Source organism: Schistocerca cancellata, chromosome 1 (genome assembly GCF_023864275.1).
Source record: "Schistocerca cancellata isolate TAMUIC-IGC-003103 chromosome 1, iqSchCanc2.1, whole genome shotgun sequence".
Lineage (NCBI taxonomy): Eukaryota > Metazoa > Arthropoda > Insecta > Orthoptera > Acrididae > Schistocerca > Schistocerca cancellata.
In genome coordinates, this window is record NC_064626.1 from 991,038,743 (window position 1) to 991,058,000 (window position 19,258).

The 19,258-nt window shown below is 43.2% G+C and overlaps 1 protein-coding gene and 1 pseudogene across 1 annotated transcript in view; both read left to right on the forward strand.

Moving 5' to 3' along the window:
• The window catches only part of LOC126088737 (uncharacterized), a 471,473-nt gene that overhangs the window by 343,777 nt on the left and 108,438 nt on the right, over window positions 1-19,258 (forward strand). The gene's annotated exons all lie outside the window — the stretch shown is intronic.
• Window positions 4,856-4,973, forward strand: LOC126104345 (5S ribosomal RNA; annotated as a pseudogene).

Sequence of the window (19,258 nt, forward strand, 5' to 3'; positions counted from 1 at the left end):
TTAGGTTTCAGTAGTTCTAAGTTCTGGGGGACTGATGACCACAGATGTTAAGTCCCATAGTGCTCAGAGCCATTTGAACCATTTTTTGACTATCACAGGATGTGTTCAAAATGACCACCGGGAGCGGCAATACACGTTTCCAGTCCGGTATGGAGCGACTGCTGCACACGTCCTAGCATATCAGCGGAGATATCCGAGCAGGCTGCAGTAATAAGTCGTTGCATATCACCGGCTGTAGTTGGTATGTCCTTGTAGACGGCGTCTTTCAGGCTTCTTCACAGAAAAAAGTCTGCAGGCGTCGAATGCTAGGAACGGGCCGGCAAAGGTACAAGTCTTCCACATCCAATCCAACGATTTTGAAACAATTCGTGAAGACATGCTGTAGTACTTCGTGCACTATGCGCTGAACAGTCATCATGTTGGTACAACAGGTTCCTCCTAGTCTGCAGAGCAACGACTTCTGGCATCCGTGGAAGATGCTATACTTGTGCGCGTTCAATGTTCCGTCTATCAGAAATGGGCCTATGAGCCGATGCGATACGATATTGCAGTATCTGTGTTGTTCTAAATACGATGTGTATTACAGCTGATGGTTGTCCATATTTGCAATTACGAATACGTTTAATGTACGAGCTAATGGTTCACTAACCCGCACCAAACCTTCACACTTCATGGACGCTTCCGTTCCACCTGACGAAGCCAACGGGAACTGTCAACAGACCAATAGTGCATGTTGCGACGGTTTACCTGGCCATGATTGGTACTAAACAGGATACAGGGTACATCTGGAGTATCTTGTCTTAATGCCCATCTTCAGAAGTTAACACGATTCTCATAATCGTTTCCAAGCAGTTCTTGATGGAGAGAGATGTGATAGAGGTAGAACCTACGAGAGATTGGTAGGGATGAACACTTGCCTGACTCATGGCGCTTCCTCGTCCGTTTGGCAGCTTTTGGCAACGTGCAGATCAACTGCAACAGCAGCAAAGGCATCCCTTTGTCGTTCGTCTGTCATCACTTGTTTCCTCCTGTTACGTTGTTAAGGTGTTACACTCCCCCTTTCACGTAACTGGTTGAAGAGGTTAATAAATAATTGGCGAGATGGTTGATATCGTTGGGCTATCTTACGACATACACTGTACAAGAACGTACTCAATTCTTCCTACACTCTCCATACACCATGAGCATGGGGGCTTTTTCTGCATTTTTAAACCCGTCGTCCACTCACGATATACTGCTTCCACACCGGACTGTCACACACTGACCAGCACTCAAGAAATATACAAGCACACTGTAAGCAAACATAACAACGTCGCATGTAGCAGCTACGAGGTTGAATGGCACAAAAAAGTATCAGTGTGGAAACTTTTCACAATACGATATCTCGTAAATGACTCGTACTAGAACCGTGCAACAAATATTCTAGTTTACCCTACTTTTTGTATGTTAATGTCAGTAAGTATTGTTCCATTTAAAAAAGTGTATGTTTGCGCAAAAAATACACTTTCTAAGTATTATTACACTCTGTTTATTGACTAACAATATGAGTCCCTGACTACCAACCAATCCTTTATGTGAAAACCGCATCTCAATAGCACTTTCCATTTCCGCGATATTTGCGGTGCCAGTTTTAGACGATTCACCCGTTTCTACTCTACGTGATCAAAAGTATCCGGCACGCTCCCCCCTCCCCCAAAAAACGTAAGTTTTCATATTAGGTGCACTATGTTGCCACCTACTGCCAGGTACTCCATATCAGCGACCTCAGCAGTCATTAGACATCGTGAGAGAGCAGAATGGGGCGCTCCGCAGAACTCATGGACATCGAATGTGCTCAGATGATTGGGTGTCACTTGTGTCATACGTCTGTACGGCACGTCTAGTGCCACTGTTTCCGAAGTGATAGTGAAGTGGAAACGTAAAGGAACACGTACAGCACAAAAGCATACAAGCTGACCTCGTCTGTTGACTAACAGAGAACGCCGTCAGTTGAAGAGCGCCGTAATGTGTAATAGGCAGACATCGGTCCAGACCATCATACAGGAATTCCAAAATGCTGCAAGTACTATGATAGTTAGGCGCGAGGTGAGAAAACTTGGATTTCATGGTCGAGCGGTTGCTCATAAGCCACATATCACGCCGGTAAATGCCAGACGACGCCTCGCTTGGTGCAAGGAGCGTAAACATTGGACGATTGAAAGCTGGGAAAACGTTGTGTGGAGTGACGAATCATGGTACACAACGTGGCGATCCGATGGCAGGGTGTAGGTATGTTGAATGCTCGGTGAACGTCATCTGCCAGCTGTGTAGTGCCAACAGTAAAATCCGGAGACGGTGGTGTTATGATGTGGTCATGTTTTTCATGGAAGAGGGCTTGCACCGTTGTTTTGCGTGGCACTATCACAGCACAGGCATTCATTGATGTTTTAAGCACCTTCTTGCTTCCCACTGTTGAAAAGCAGTTCGGGGATGACAATTGCATCTTTCAACACGATCGAGCACCTGTTCATATTGCCTGTGGCCTGTGGCGGAGTGGTCACACGACAATAACATCCCTGTAATGGACCGGCCTGCACAGAGTCCTGACGTGAATCCTATAGAACACCTTTGGGATGTTTTGGAATGCTGACTTCGTGCCAGGCGTCACCGACCGACATCGATACTTCTCCTCAGTACAGCACTCCGTGAAGAATGGGTTGCCATCCCCGAGAAACCTTCCAGCACCCGATTGAACGTATGCCTGCGAGAGTGGAAGCTGTCATCAAGGGTAAGGGTGGGCCAACACCATGTTGAATTCCAGAATTACCGATGGAGGGTGCCACGAACTTGTAAGTCATTTTCAGCCAGGTGTCCGGATACTTTTGAAGACTTAGTGTATATGCTACAAACGTCACACACTTTCTACCTGATGCCGCGCGTGGTAGCCGCACGGTCAGAGGCGCCTTATCACGGTCCGCGCGGCTTCCCCCGTCGGGTGTTCGAGTCCTCCCTCGGGCATAGGTGTGTGTGTGTGTTGTCCTTAGCGCAAGTTAGTTTAAGTTAGATTAAGTAGTGCGTAAGCTTCGGGACCCATTACCTCAGCAGTTGGGTCCCATAAGTCCTTACCACAAATTTTCAAATTTTTCTACCTGATGTTTTCTGCACGGTCGTTAACTGCACCACTAAGTGGTGCCTGTCAGTATAGACTAACCGTTTTGCGTCCACACTTACCTGCTGCCCAGCGGAAAAAAGTGTTAATGCCTAGCTCTTGCCACATGTGCTTCGAGGTACTATTCAACCTAAAAACATATGGCTTGTAACAGCTATGATTATTAGTATGCAAATGACGTAAAGGCTGATGAAATGTTTGGTTCACCTTCCTCAGTCATTAATAGAAATACCTGCTGTAAGTTACTTTCCTATGTTAAAAATATGGTTCGGATTGTTATTGTTCTGATGAATTATAACATTTAAATAGTATTTATGGTCAATAGTCTCACAACATATCTGTTATTTTTATGTAATTAAACCTTAAAAACCATTTAATATCAACATCTGGTCACGTGATCGAAAGCGCTCCTTTATTGGCTGATGCTGTGGTGACGTCACAGGCTAGGTTCAAAATGGTTCAAATGGCTCTGAGCCCTATGCGACTTAACTTCTGAGGTCATCAGTCGCCTAGAACTTAGAACTAATTAAACCTAACTAACCTAAGGACAGCACACACATCCATGCCCGAGGCAGGATTCGAACCTGCGTCCGTAGCGGCCGCTCGGCTCCAGACTGCAGCACCTAGAACCGCACGGCCACTCCGGCCGGCTCACAGGCTAAGAGTAAGACGAAGGTATACTTGTGTCATAGGAACGTTAGCCCAAGTGACGAGTTTTTTTCTCCTTTTACTGCAAATAGTTTAGCTATATAGCGACGGAAAACGGAATTACAACTTCAAAGTAAGAATAGGAAGGAATTTTGTGAGCGCTGATAGTGAAATTCTTGCTCCACCGATTTAGAGCGGCGATATGTGCAACGACAGACATTCTTTTGCCTTCCACATATTATAACTACATTGCGAGTATCAGTCTTGATTTAAGACCCAAAGCACAACAAAATTATTCTTGCAAAACTTAGTGCTGATTTCCTGCGTAGAAGGCACTTGGCAGCGTTACAGTAGCTTTTAGGCATTCCGTGGCGCTCCGTATAGCACATTCGACTGCAGTGAAAGAGGTCACTTGTTCGTATGCTAGAAGGGTCACACATTTCTAAATGTTTTACACGAAATACGAAAATAGCGTTAGCAACAACTAATTTTAGCAGTTGTTTCGGTTGTTGGATGTGTTATATATGGATTCACATTAGTCTAAGTCTGAGAAACGGACAACAGAGGATAAATGCATTTACTTTGCGGACAAACAACTCACTTTTTTGGAAAGCATTGCTAGTGGTGAAGATACATCCACACTAAAACGAGATGTAGGACAATGTCGTTATACGGAGAGATATAAGGCGTGTTCAACATGCAGGTGACACAAACGAGTGCTGTGCTGTGATGTTTGTGAGTTTAAACTAACGTTAGCGTATAAAGCAGACTTACACCATGTTTATGTCAGATGATGAAACTGCGAAAATTTAAACAATAACGATCCTACGTAGACAATATGAGGAAGATAAAAACATTATTTCTAATAAAGTAAGTAATAAAGTGAAGAGTGTACAGCGATTGCAAATGTAAGCGCATTTAACAGCAAGGAAAACGCAGTAATATTCTGTTTCTGATCGGTGTGGTGAAGTTTTGTAACTGTCTCTTCTCTCACGTCCATTGCTGCCACTGCCCTCGGTCTAAGTCCACCTAATTATAATTGCCCTTTGTTGCTCTACTGCCAACGGCCTTGCCGCAGTGGTAACACCGGTTCCCGTCCGATCACCGTATTTAAGCGCTGTCGGGCTGGGCTAGCACTTGGATGGGTGACCATCCGGTCTGCCGAGCGCTGTTGGCAAGCGGGGTGCACTCAGCCCATATGAGGCAAACTGAGGAGCTACTTGATTGAGAAGTAACGGCTCCGGTCTCGTAAACTGACATACCGCCGGGAGTGCGGTGTGCTGCCCATATGCCCCTCCCTAACCGCATATAGTGACGCCTGTGGGCAGAGGATGACACGGCGGCCGGTCGGCATCGATGGGCTTTCCAAGGCCTGTTCGGACGGAGTTTGGCCTTTTTTTGTTGCTCTGCTATTCATAGTGATGTAAACTCTGCGGTTTATTGTAATGCGGCTACTGTATCTTTTCACCATTTATGTAATATTTACTTCTAAGTGTTGTATCCCATATTAACTATTTTTATTACATTTGTTGTCGTTAAGCGAACATAATGCTAAATGTATAGAATGCTTGGTTTATATGGTATAAAGAGCATTCCAAGATAAATCAATAAATAAAAACATCTACCGTAAGAGTTCTATAAGGGAGCCCATTTTTGCATTTCCATATGCAATTAAAAGAAATCACTAATGAAAATGAGAAAACAGCTGTTTGAAATCAGCATCGTGTGATATAATTCGACTACATTCCATTACCCTTGTTTTGCTTTTGTTGTTGTTAATCTTATATCCTCTACTGAAAACACACAGTCCTTTCAACTGTCCTTTCAAGTATGACAGAGTTACAAAGTCATCGGTAAATCTCATAGTTTTTATTTCTCTTCCTATAACTTTTTATTTCCATTGCAGTTTTTATTTTCCTATACTGCTTACACAGTGTACAGATAGAATAACGTCGGGGACAGGTTACAACCCTCTCTCACTTCATTTGCAACAACTGATAAGCATTAGTATCCTTCCAGTCTTGCCACGGCAGCCTGGTTTCAGTGTAAGTTGTAAATAATCTTTGGCTTCGTGTATTTTATCCCTTTTGCCTCTACAATTTCAAAGAGTTTATTCGTCAGCATTCTCAAAAGCTTTCTGTAAAACGACAAATATTATAAACGCAAGTTTGTGTTTCTTCAGGCATTATTGCGAGTTCGAAATGTTAGTTTACTCCAAATATTAATATTACAAAGAAATGGTTCAAATGGCTCTCAGCGCTATGGGACTTAACATCTATGGTCATCAGTCTCCTAGAACTTAGAACTACTTAAACCTAACTAACCTAAGGACATCACACAACACCCATCAACACGAGGCAGAGAAAATCCCTGACCCCGCCGCGAATCGAACCCGGGAACCCGGGCGCGGGAAGCGAGAACGATACCGCACGACCACGAGCTGCGGACTACAAAGAAATCGATGTAGTTACAGTGAAACAGGATACTATCAATACACCGTGTAAAAATGAGATGTGTGTGTAATGCAAGCGAGAAATATTTTTATAACTAAATGCTTCAGGTGTAGGCCAAAATCTGTCAGTCTTCGCCTTGCAAACCTTTTTCGAGCAAAATTTCACATTCGTAAGTGGGAACTACCATTGTATACAACAGCAACAGCACTGTAACAAGTATGGTGGAAAAAATTGAAATAATTGTCTTTTATAAAGGCGTATGTCAACCAATACGTTTTTGCATTCGTTAATAGGATACGAGGAAAGCCTTGTTTTTGTGTGCTAGAGATCGCATACGTAATAACTACTGACCATTACAAACAGATAAATATTGATGAATGTATGGTATATTCAAATTGTTTTCGAGATACATTTGCACTACTGAGGAGTAATAGAATTGATTCTCATCTAACCAGATTCTGTAGATGTACAGAGTTTTATAAAAATAATCAGTTGTCTGTTTCAAAAGTGTTCGAATTCTTTACAGAAAATGCTATGCCGATGGAAGAAATTTATTTTGACTTGTTTTCAGTTGGGAAAATTATCACCATTCGGACAAATAGTTCGTTGCGTGGATAATTTAACTTAGGTAGGCATTTTTCTTCACACACCCTTTTAAACAGTAGTCCAAGAACTGGCCTGTCATCCCCAGTACTGTTGTTAAGCAATAATATGCTGCAGAAATGACTTGCCATGTGCTTCCAGTAATAGAGGAAAGCCATCCGACCTCCTGAAAGCACCTATGCAGAGACACTGTCAGTACTACTTGTAAGAACACGGGTAGGGTTTTCCATCTGTAGTAACGCCGAAAACGTTGAAACTATGTGATCTTATAGCACAGTATCTGTTAACCCACAACACTTCATCTCTAATATACAGGGTGGTCAGAAACAGCCTGATTAACTTGTGAGGATGTTGCAAGGGAGGCTATGCTGAGAAATAACTGTCAAGAACAAAATGCGATACGTTGCGCCATTTCCGACGTATTTAACGTTGAAGTTAGCCAATCAGGTCGTTGCGCGCGCAAATTGAAGCACTTGCATGCGCTAAAATACGGTAATGCATAGACGTTTGTGAGTGACCAATTGTGGAAATGCTCATTAACGGTTAAAATGACCCTTTTCGGAAGTATTAAATCTAAGCTAGATACGCAAAAGCTGTGTTTGTTCGGTTTGATAAAACCAACGGACAACACGTTTGGCGGCACCGCATCGTCCAGGCAGCTTGACGAGGCTGCGAGACGATCTGACACTTCTACAGCGTAGGAGTCTGGTCTGTTGTTCAGTAGTCTCTGTGTTTATTTGAACATTCGCGTCGACCACCTAATCTTGGTTTCTTCAGCGATACCATAATCAAATCAGCACAAATACGAAAGAGTCTTTGACTGTGTTCCTCTGGAAGTAAATTTCACCTTATTCAAATCTATGTCAGTAGTTCGTAACAAATGATAAACGGGGGACACGCATGAATAAGTGACTGAACAAATGATACCTTGGCCTACAGTGAAGATCGAGAGATAAATGCACACTGGTCAGAAAGGCAGTATGGCCCCAAAGTTATTCTTAAATCTTACTGCGAGAGTCCTAGGAGGATTAGATAATATTGTGAAGATGAGGCTTGTGTTAGCCTTGGAATTCGTCAAAGAACAGCATGTTCGTAGTGTTGCTGAAGTCTGCTGCCTACGAAAAATCTTGTATTACTAACAACAACCGATTTACCTGCTACGTTATCGACGTTGATGACTACAGTGCACTGTATCAAAGAGAACACAAAAACACGCGATTTCGATAGAACAGTGTACATCCTTTTCTTCCTGCTAAGGCAGACAAATGTCAGAATGATTTCCATGGAAATAAGTGACCGATAACTGTGTACCCTCATCCATAACCCGTAGACCCAAATTGGCGCATTGAGGAAGGTGATATACATCTAAAATAGCCAACGGCGTTTAGACATCACACCTACAGAAAAACTGTTACTGCAGCTTATGAGTTAGAGTACCCACACAGAATATTGATTTTACCACGTTTTAGCTATATTGGTTGGACTTTACACTCTACATCTACATCCATACTCCGCAAGCCACCTGACAGTGTATGGCGGAGGGTACCTTGAGTACCTCTATCGGTTCTCCCTTCTATTCCAGTCTCGTATTGTTCGTGGAAAGAAGGATTGTCGGTATGCCTCTGTGTGGGCTCTAATCTCTCTGATTTTATCCTCATGGTCTCTTCGCGAGATATACATAGGAGGGAGCAATATACTGCTTGACTCTTCGGTGAAGGTATGTTCTCGAAACTTTGACAAAAGCCCGTACCGAGCTACTGAGCGTCTCTCCTGCAGAGTCTTCCACTGGAGTTTATCTATCATCTCCGTAACGGCTTTCGCGATTACTAAATGATCCTGTAACGAAGCGCGCTGCTCTCCGTTGGATCTTCTCTATCTCTTCTATCAACCCTATCGGGTACGGATCCCACACTGCTGACAAGGGAACCTCCCCATCACACACCCCTCAGATTTAGTTATAAGTTGGCACAGTGGATAGGCCTTGAAAAACTGAACACAGATCAATCGAGAAAACAGGAAGAAGTTGTGTGGAACTATGAAAAAAATTAGCAAAATATACAAACTGAGTAGTCCATGCGGGAGATAGTCAACATCAAGGAGGGTGTGAACTCGGGAACGCCGTAGTCCCGTGGTTATCGTGAGCAGCGGCGGAACGAGAGGTCCTTGGTTCGAGTCTTCCCTCGAGTGAAAAATTTAATTTTTTATTTTCAGACAATTATTATCTGTCCGTCCGTCCGATGCGAGGTAACTGCACCGTAGTATGGGGACTCTACACCTAAACAAACATCGAAACACACGACGTCAGTGGACTACAGCGCACGGAAGAGAGAGTATTCCTGCTAACGAGGCTCCCTGGGTGGCAGTTGACTGTACGCTACTTTGGACGAGAGTGCATTAAATACGTGAGATGATTCCGTGGGCAATATGAATCCAGCAAATATAGCTCGCGACTTCAATAACAAGGTCAATGAATATTTTCCGAAGTTTGCGGTGCGGTCGCAAAACACATACACTAAAGTTATTACAGTGAACAGAGACGTCAATGAACGAACGGACAGATCATTACTTCGCCAAAATAAAGAAAGTAAACTTTTCACTCGGGGGAAGACTTGAACCAGGGACCGCTCGTTCCGCAGCTGCTCACGCTAACCATCGGACCACGGCGCTCCTGTGCCTACACTTTCCTTGATGTTGCATATCTTGCACATGGACTACTCAGTTTGTATATTTTGCTTATTTTTTTCATAGCTCCACAAAACTTCTTCCTGTTTTCTCGATTGATCTGTGTTCAGTTTTTCAAGGCCTATCCACTGTGCCAACTTATAACTAAATCTGAAGGGGGTGCGATGGGGAGGTTCCCTTGTGAGCAGTATTCAAGCAGTGGGCGAATAAGCGTACTGTAACCTACTTCCTTTGTTTTCGGATTGCATTTCCTTAGGATTCTTCCAATGAATCTGAGTCTGGCATCTGCTTTACCGACGATCAACATTATATGATCATTCCATTTTAAATAACTCCTAATGCGTACTCCCGGATAATTTATGGTATTAACTGCTTCCAGTTGCTGACCTGCTATTTTGTAGCTAAATGATAAAGGATCTATCTTTCTGTGTATTCGCAGCACATTACACTTGTCTACATTGAGATTCAATTATTTGTCTTATTTGTCTGTATCATTCTTAAGCGTGGTGTTTGAAGTGCGTCACCATAGTGCTTGAAAATTCATTCTTTTAAGTGAAGTAGAACAGTGGTTAGCATGCTCGGTTCATATTCGAGACTCGTATTCCGGCCATCGGCATTTGAGTTTTCAGTGATTTTCGCAGTACACTTAACACGAATGCTGCGAACTTTACTGTAACAAGGCCACGGATCATTATCTCCCCCCCCCTCCCCCCCACACTCGTATTCATTTCGAACTTAACCTCAGTCTCTAATAATTTTGCCATCGCCGATTAGATGCGCCCCATTTTCCGCTTGAAAAGTCGTGAAGGATTAAAACTGTATCCCGGAACGGAACTTTATACTGGACCGTTTTCTTTCGCAGGCGTTGCTATTACCGATTGAGTTGTCGAGATATAAGTAAGGGAGATGTACCGGCAGACTAAAGTCGTGATGAAGTTCGCCACGTTGTCTGCGTGGACAGTGCAACAGCCGACGAAACGCAAGGGTCTGGGCCGTAGCTCACATCCCGCTGCAGAGTGAAAGATTCACCCCGGAACCGCACTGCTTCGTACGGTACTGCTGGTGCCTTTCTCTGACATTGAAACTGGCTCGCCCACTCAGTCGTAATGGGACCTTCAGTTTAATGCGGTACCGAAAAGAAGCTACAATTTAATTTCCTCACAACCACAAATCATTTTAGTGGGCGAAAGCCACGTTAATTAGCTGATAAATATCCTAGTCGCAACGGTGTCCGAGCCCCGGACTTTTCAATTTATATCCTGATAAGGGCTAATTCTTATTTTGTGTGTTTGTCAAGTTTTACGTTTCTTCGGTACTTTTTAGAAGGCGTCGTCGTCGTCGTCGTCAGTTACATGTGTAAGTGATCGTCAAATGCTTATTCAGCTTCAGTGGGCGTGAAACTCATCATAAAATTTTTATTATGAAGTTGCTTTTAAACCATACTATTTTGCATGTGCTTTGGGAACGTCGCATTCGATAACAGTTGTTTTATCAGCCTATCGCCCAGCAGGGTGCAGGTACTGTTCTCAGTGGTTGACTGTTTTCCCAGCACGCCCTTAAGGGAATTTGTTTTGTACACAGTATTTTCCTATCGTGCCTAACATCCGTCTGTGATTTGTGTCCCTGTATGTGTATACATTTTACTATAGAACGAATACGGTTCAACATCTAGAACGGTTTGCTTTTGTCACTTGTGTTAGCAAAAGATTCTATTTGTCCTTTGTCTTTTTTGTTCAGCTGTGGGTTACAAAGTGATTAACTTCACACTTACCGTGTCAGTTATCAATACATTCGATATTGGGATAATCTAGTGATATTATTTTTCGTGGTCACGTTCATCAGATGTAAAGCGGTTAATTTAACTAAAATTATGTCGTTAGAGCTGTTTATCTGTAGTCTGCTGATAGTTGTAAGACAACAATAGGCGACACTGAAACGATTTTTATCTCAGGGCATGGCTTGAAGAGATCGCGCAGCTCCACGCCATACCCACTTCGTCAACCACCACAACCACAGGCTCCACCGCACTGGCTTGTCGCGTGCGGCCAACACCCCGCCGGGAAGCCGATTGCCTCTCCTCCCCCACGAAACACACAAATTCCTCGATCCCATTGTACTTTTTATTGCTTCCAAGATTAATAGTCCTCTCGCCCTGTTCACCACATTCCTTTCTTTCGGCAGGGTGCGAATATGGAAATAAGTTTAGTCATTTATGTTAACACTGAACAAGGCGTTGTCAAGTAATTTTCTTGCCCACGGCTCGTAAACTGATGTTAGGCCATTTTCGTAGCTTGAATTTCCTCTAACATGAGTTATTAATTAATCTGTCATACTTTCCTTCGTCCTATTCATTTTGTCGAACATTGCGTCTTCTCAGTCGTCCAGTTCTTCTGTACTATTATCTGAATACTGTTCATTTAGAGCGGTATTATCCTAAGTTACTGTTAGTTCAGGTAAGTTTTCTCCCTGTCTCCACTTCAGTTTACATGTCTGCAACATGGAAATACTTGAAGTGCCAAAGACCTTTCGCTCGGTCAGTGGGGCGGAATGTGATTGCATCATATCTTGCCATCCAGGTTTATGTAATCCGTGATTCTCCTAATAAAACTTAAGGCAAGTGTGAGGCCGTTCCTTTAAGAACACAGCGTATTTCTTTTATTTTTATCCAATCGTATCTTATGCTCAGTCTCTAATAACTTCGTCATCGACGGGACATTAAAGAGTGAGGCCGGCCGACGTGGCCGAGCGGTTCTAGGCGCCTCAGTCTGGAACCGCGCGACCGCTACGGTCGCAGATTCGAATCCTGCCTCGGTCATGGATATGTGTGTGGTGTCCTTAGGTTAGTTAGGTTTAAGTAGTTCTAAGTTCTAGGGGACTGATGACCTCAGATGTTAAGTCCCATAGTGCTCAGAGCCATTTGAACCATTAAAGAGTGACTTACCTTTATTCTATTTACTGAAGTGAAGACGAGGTAGAAGCAAGAGAAATAGATGTACTCTTATGTTTATCCCTATCTCTAACGAAGCTGCAAATTTACCCGAGGAACTGTACTTTCGTAGAGAGTGTAGTAGCTGAGTCTCAGATTTCCTTTTTCTAGTATTTTACAGCCGTTCTCACAGTGGAAGTTATTGTCCGTTGACTGATTTTTCTTCATATGGCCTGCAATGATACATTTGTCGCTGCAACCACGCGAGGTGCATCAGTGGTTAAGAGTGAAATGTTTCTTCGTCTCGCGGTCTGAGTGGTGGTGACATTGCGCGAACTCTCGCTCCCGGCCACAGCCGGAATCCCCGTTCTCTTCCGTTAATTAACTATGAAGCGTTTTTCGCTGGAATCGGATTAATGCTCAGAGCTGTTACAAGTCAGAATAATGTCCTAGTAAAGGTCGCCAGCCTCCCTTTGACTCGGTTAAACTTCCACTGCTTCCTGTAGCCAACCAGCTGCGCTTAGAAAGACTTCGAGGACCGATCACTGGATTGAAAATATACACCGCTAACAGTTCATGCCCTGCCCTCAGGTGACTCCTGCTAGCTTCCATCGAAAATCTCTAGCAGAAATAAAACCGGATAACAGTTCAAAGTCAAGAGGCAAAAATCACACAAACTCTACACTCCACATTTCCGGAAAGTAGTCCTTATCTAGTCAGTCTCTTACATAAAATCTCCCCTACTGCTAGCTATTAACTTCACTATCTGATACCGGCCTCGTCTCGCCAACGTGCGCACAACGCCAAAGCGCACGCTTGACTACACAGGAAAGCAACCGACCAGTCCACACGCGAAACGCACTAGCATATTCCTTCAGTCTTCGGGGATCAGAAAACCACCTAACTCAGAAATCAGTAATACCCTCGAATCACTGCTGCGACTCCACCACCCACGAGGGGCCGTCGATCGACCGCTCGATTTCACGCGTTCCACACTACTCCTGAAATACGTTTAAACATTCCGACTTTTTTTCTAATCAGCCTGAGGAGCAGAATTCATACCTTAATCTTACCATTAACAGCACTCCTGTGCAAAGTGCTCTTTCGTGCCAGGACTTGGTGCAAGTTTATTTGATACAGGGGCTGTAAAACATCTGCTGTCAGGGGCTGTAAAACATCTGCTGTCACGAAAAAGTCAGGAGCCGGTAAGCCAGCACTGTAGGCTCGGACATCAAACCACTTAGACGCATTACGGAAGGACCGATCCGTCATCTGCATGCTGAACAGATGTCCGTTCCCACCGGAATCCGTGTACCAGCTGCGGCGTCCTCTACAGCCAAAAGGATGACACCTTGCGTGGCTGGGAATGACGTGTTACAACAGGAAGGAAGTCCTGCCTAACGTCCCGTCGACGACGATGTGATTAGAGGTGGAGAACTAGTTCAGATTGGGGAAGGGAATGGACCATGCTCTTTCAAAGTAACCACCTCGGCAGCCGTCTAATGCGCTTTATGGAAATCACAGAAAACCTAAACATGGATTACTGGATGGGGACTGAACTGCCGTACTCCCGGATAAATGCCCAGTGTCTTAACCACTGTGGCGCCTCACTCAGTTAGGAGACTGGACTTGTGACAGGAGAAGTGGCTTGAAGCCTCTTCAAATTGCGCAGAATTCGGTTTGCCATGCTTCCCGGCATCACGGCTGGTGAATGCTAGGCTGATTTCTCAAACAAAGCCACGGCAGATTTCTTTCTTATCCTTCTCCAATCCAAGTTACGAAACCGTATCTGATAATTTTGACGTCGACTGGACGGTAAATGTAAATATTGGTCATTTCCTTTGTCTTCCATTTACTATACATACTTGAAGTTTTTTTATCTACAGCTAACATTTGACGCAGAGGGTATTCTTTCTTAACTTGAAGTACTCCCTAGATTATTAATTTTTTATATTTACTCTTAGATTATGGTTTTTGCGATATTAAAATTACTTGATCTGCACACTAACTCATGATGTAATTTATTCGTACTTCTTTTGTATGTAAAATGATGATTCTATATAACGGCTATTGTCTTCTCTGCGAGATGTTGTGGTATTAAAGACCCGTTCGAAAACTAGCCGGCAGTTGTATGGATCACTATATTTAATCTGCTGATTATCGTGCTGATTATTCAGTGAGAGTCAGTCTGAAACATTCGCTTTAGAACTGCTCTCATCGTGGTAGCCGTATAGCAGTTGGTGCATTGTTGGGGGTTCCTGTACGTTTTAGACAACCTCTTCACGTATTCGGAATAATGCCTATGTCAAAAAGATAGGGATTCCAGCTAGCGAGGATGTTGTTATTTATTCAGAAGCCTTATATCAGATGCGTACAATTTACTAATAAAAAGCGTCAAAGTTTTTATTTGCAATTAAAAAAAATGAAAATCGGACTTTCTAAATGACTGTCACATTGTGACTGGAGTTCTGCGTGCCTCCGCTGACGTTCGTCGTCACGTGGTACTTGTCTCATTCTCATAGCCAAACGCTTAATGAAATGGCGAATGTGTCATTCATTTGAACCTATTTAGCAAAAACGTTTTGCAGTACATTAGCAAGTCTAGTTTTTCCATAGGTTCTGTCTTCTGTCGCAGCTGAAACAGCGATGAACAGGATGAACTTGGACGCAAACACTGCAGTATTCCGGTTTAGTTAGTCTACAAACGACATCTGCCTCTTTTCCCGGCAAAAAACAAGGAGACTGGTTTTTTTTGCAAATTCGTTTTAGGTAAGAAAGAGGAATATTTTGTGTGCCTATAGGGTATTTTGAGAGAGAGCTAGTAGAGGCAGTTATATGATCAGAAGAAGAAAAGAAGTAAAAGAACAAGAGAGTAACTAGAAACAAGAAATGAGGAAATAAATTATGAATTTAAAGGAACTGATATAAACGAAATTTTGAATATGACGAGCTAGGATATGAGAATTGAAAAGTTATTAACGAAAGAGTAATGTTTTGCGCTTCAAGCTTTTGCGCCAGAAGCTGGCAATTGTCAGGCCGTCATCCCTTACCGGTTTAATTTTTAGTACTTTTTAATTTTATTTGTATGTCATTTGTCATTCAATTGTTTTTCGTGTGGTGAGTACGTATCGTAGTGTTAACATTGTCTGGTCTAGATGTGGACTAGATTTGTGTGATCCATGACCTGTTCGGGTAAGAAAATGGAATTTTGAACTCCATAATCAGTAATAGCGATAAATCACTGTTGTTCTGATTAATGACCTAATCGTGAAAATCCACAAAACTCACATTCTGGAGGGGCGAACTTATAATCCCCGGCCGGCCATCTTGCCGGGATGTGTCCCTTGAAAATGACGCGACCAATTTTCTTCCACGCCAAGAGCTTGTCTCTAATGCCTGTTTCATCGACGGAACTTTAAAACGTAAATTCTTATCTTCCGAAGTTAACATAATACACCTTCTACGCGTAACTTAGTATTTGCAAAGAATCAAGTCCGTTAATCCAACGTTACTAGGTTTACTTTGGATTCGTGCTTGTTGGTCAGTTCTCATAGCGAGAAGTTGGGGAGAGCGTCGGATGCCGTGAGAGTGGACTCAGCCCAGCCGAGCAACGGCCGGGGGAGGGAATGAAGACGTCCGCGAGCGGAGGCAGCCGCCGACCCGGCGCACTCTAAATCCCGCCTTTGTTGAGCTCCACCAGGTGGTAACAAAGGCTCCCGAGGCTAATGATGATACACTGCTTCCGGCGTGTACTTGCCGTAACGTGGATTCAGCCTCCGTCCCGCGTTACACACGCCTCCTGATAGCAGCTGCTTGTCAGTGCATGTTTACCTGGTTGTAATGAAATAGATGTGAGGAGTAGTTCTTGAATGACTAACCGTGACTGTGCTTTAAAGTTCGGTGTCGTCTATACCATGATGTAAAAAAAAAATATGTTCCCCACTTTCAGCATGCAACACGTAGTGCAACTGAATTCTCCGAACATGACCTTACTCGTATTTTTCATCACATCAGTATGCGCGCGTACCCCACAAGAATGATAATGAAATGGACTGTGGCTTCGAAACCCTATACACTTACATTACTCCTATTTGTTTCTTGGCGAAAATTTATCACTTTGTGCTATAAGAAAAGTTTTGTGTGTGCGTGCATCTGTTGAGACAATGCTGTGGTACGAATGTCCTCTCGAAATGAGGAGTTGGAACTTTCAGAATAAAGAGTGTTTCACGTTCTTCGGACGTTTCAGTTGTATTTAGTGATTCTAGAACATCCAGTAGGTAAACCTTTCCGTGCATATGCAACTTGTAAGTCAGCTAACTGGTTTAATTTTCAGCTTTATTTCCTCGTTAAAACGGACAGACTTCTTACATGCGAAGTTAGAGGCCTGCAGTGAGTGCTTACATAATATTGAAATGGGAACTTATTTAATAGGAACTGAAAAATGCTTCTCTTTTTCATTAAGAGGTTGGTTTGATAAGAGTGGTAAATTTTGCACGAAAGAACGGATCGTTTTTGATGCGCCTTCATGGTTGGTAAGCTTGGTTATTCCAAGGATCGCGTAAATAATTTCAACAGTATATAGAGTACAATTCATTGTTGGCGGCCGGCTGAATTAGCCAAAGTGACGACTGCGATTGAAAATCGAGAAAAGCAAATTTAGTGCTGTTATTAAACATTTTAATTTGAAAGGTTGGACTACCACACAAATCAAAAGAGAATTGGATGAAGGTCACGCCAGCTCTGCACCATCGTTGAAGACCATTTACTTCTGGATTGATGAATTTAAACGTGGTCGGATGTCATGGAAGACGAAGTGAGCTCCGGCCGTCCAACTGAGGTCACCACAAAGGAAACCACTGACAAAATCCATGATAATGCGAGATTGCTCAATAAAAATTCGTGAGTGTGTTAGGACTGTACGCACCTCAAGTGAGTGAGAGCATAATATCCTGTATGGAGAAGTGGCTCTGAAGAAGCTGTGTGCTAGATGGGTGCCGCGATGGCTCACAGTCAGTCAAAACCGCATCCGCCACAACATTTCAGCAGACCGAGGTTGGCACGCAAAAACGTTCTCTTTCACCAGGATGATGTAACACAACACACATCAGCGATAACAGTGGCAAAAGTACATAAATTGGTTAATCATCCCGGTTATTCACCAGCCTTAGCACCAAGTGATTTCTTCCTGTCTCCTCACTTGAAAATTTGGCTTATTGGAAAGAAATTTTCATCAAATGAGGAGGTTATAGTTGGAGTCAACGAGTATTTAACAAAGTTTGACAGAATCTTTTTTCTGATGGGATGAAAAAGCTGGAGGATTTCTGGACTAAGTGTATAACACTCAAAAGATACTGTTTCGAGAAGCAAGTCGGACCAAAATTGCTATAAAATATAAGAGTTAATTTCTTAACATTAAGTTCCTAATTTAAGTAAGTGTAACTTTATATTTAAACTTACGAAATTTTTACATCTCAAATTCTAAAATAAATTGATTTGCATTTTTTCGGAATTCTACAGAAACCAAAAAACTATGGAAATGAGAGAAAGTAGTGGACGAAGTTCTGTACCAACGGGTAGATTTTCCCTTTCGTCGAGAACACATTGCGCGTTCAGATTTAACGTCGTTGTTCGCCAACCATTTGTACATAAGACATTTTATAGGTTTCCGAAATCCAACTGATGTTCCAAAATAGCTTGGTGATTGGGAAAGGTACGTCGCGGCATCTCTTCCAATTTAAGGCAATTTTCTGGTATGCTTTTTGTTTCCATCGCCTCACTACTATGTTTATGAATGTTTAATGAACGTTTTTGACATATTGCGTTAGGTGCCGATGTTGAACAGCAGAGAGTGGAGTAGCGAGATCACTCAGTGATGGACCTCGGCTGGTCGTCGCACGTTGCGTGTCTCCGCGCTGTATAGGTTAGTAGGAACGCCCGGCTCCCGTCTATCCCGCAGAGAGAGGCGAGACCTCTCAGCTCGGCTCGTGATTCGCTATCGGCCGTTCCGTCTTATTTACTGCTTCTGGACATGCATGTACGGCGATATTTAAACCAGTCCTACGCGCTGCGAGTAAACAATACCATCGCTTACGTAATAAAACAAGTTACTGGCGCTCTGTACAGATTTACCGCTAAAAAATTGTCGACCGCGATTCTGTCTGACCACGGTTTGGATTTAGTACGCATTTGTGGTGTGCGTGTGCGTGTGTGTGTGTGTGTTTGTGTGTGTGTGTGTGTGTGTGTGTGTGTGTGTATGTGTGTGTCAGAGAGAGAGAGAGAGAGAGATGCTCACCGACCAACCAGTGTCGTAGTTTTGTAAATAGTTCAACCACATGCAAATTTTTAAAATGCGTACGGTAATTCATCGTCGCAATCCGTCAGTCCTCCCCCCCCCCCCCCCCAAAAAAAAAAAAAATTAAGATTCTGAATCCCAAATGTGAAGGCTCCTGCATAATATCCCTGACACATTTTCTCCAAATTTTATGGTAGCTTTATTTGCTCATTATTGACAAAACCGAGACAGCGAAATAAATCGGAAACAGTTTTCATTATGTCAGTGTATATTTCGATGTACAGCGTCATCATCAGAGTTTCAGTCCGGTGATCCCTCATTGTTGCGTCAGCACGCCAGAAACCTGTATTTGTAGATTCTTTGATATGACGTGACAGTAAAGTTAGAAAGCTTAAACAAAAGGTGAGAGCCGGCCGAAGTGGCCGTGCGGTTAAAGGCGCTGCAGTCTGGAACCGCGAGACCGCTACGGTCGCAGGTTCGAATCCTGCCTCGGGCATGGATGTTTG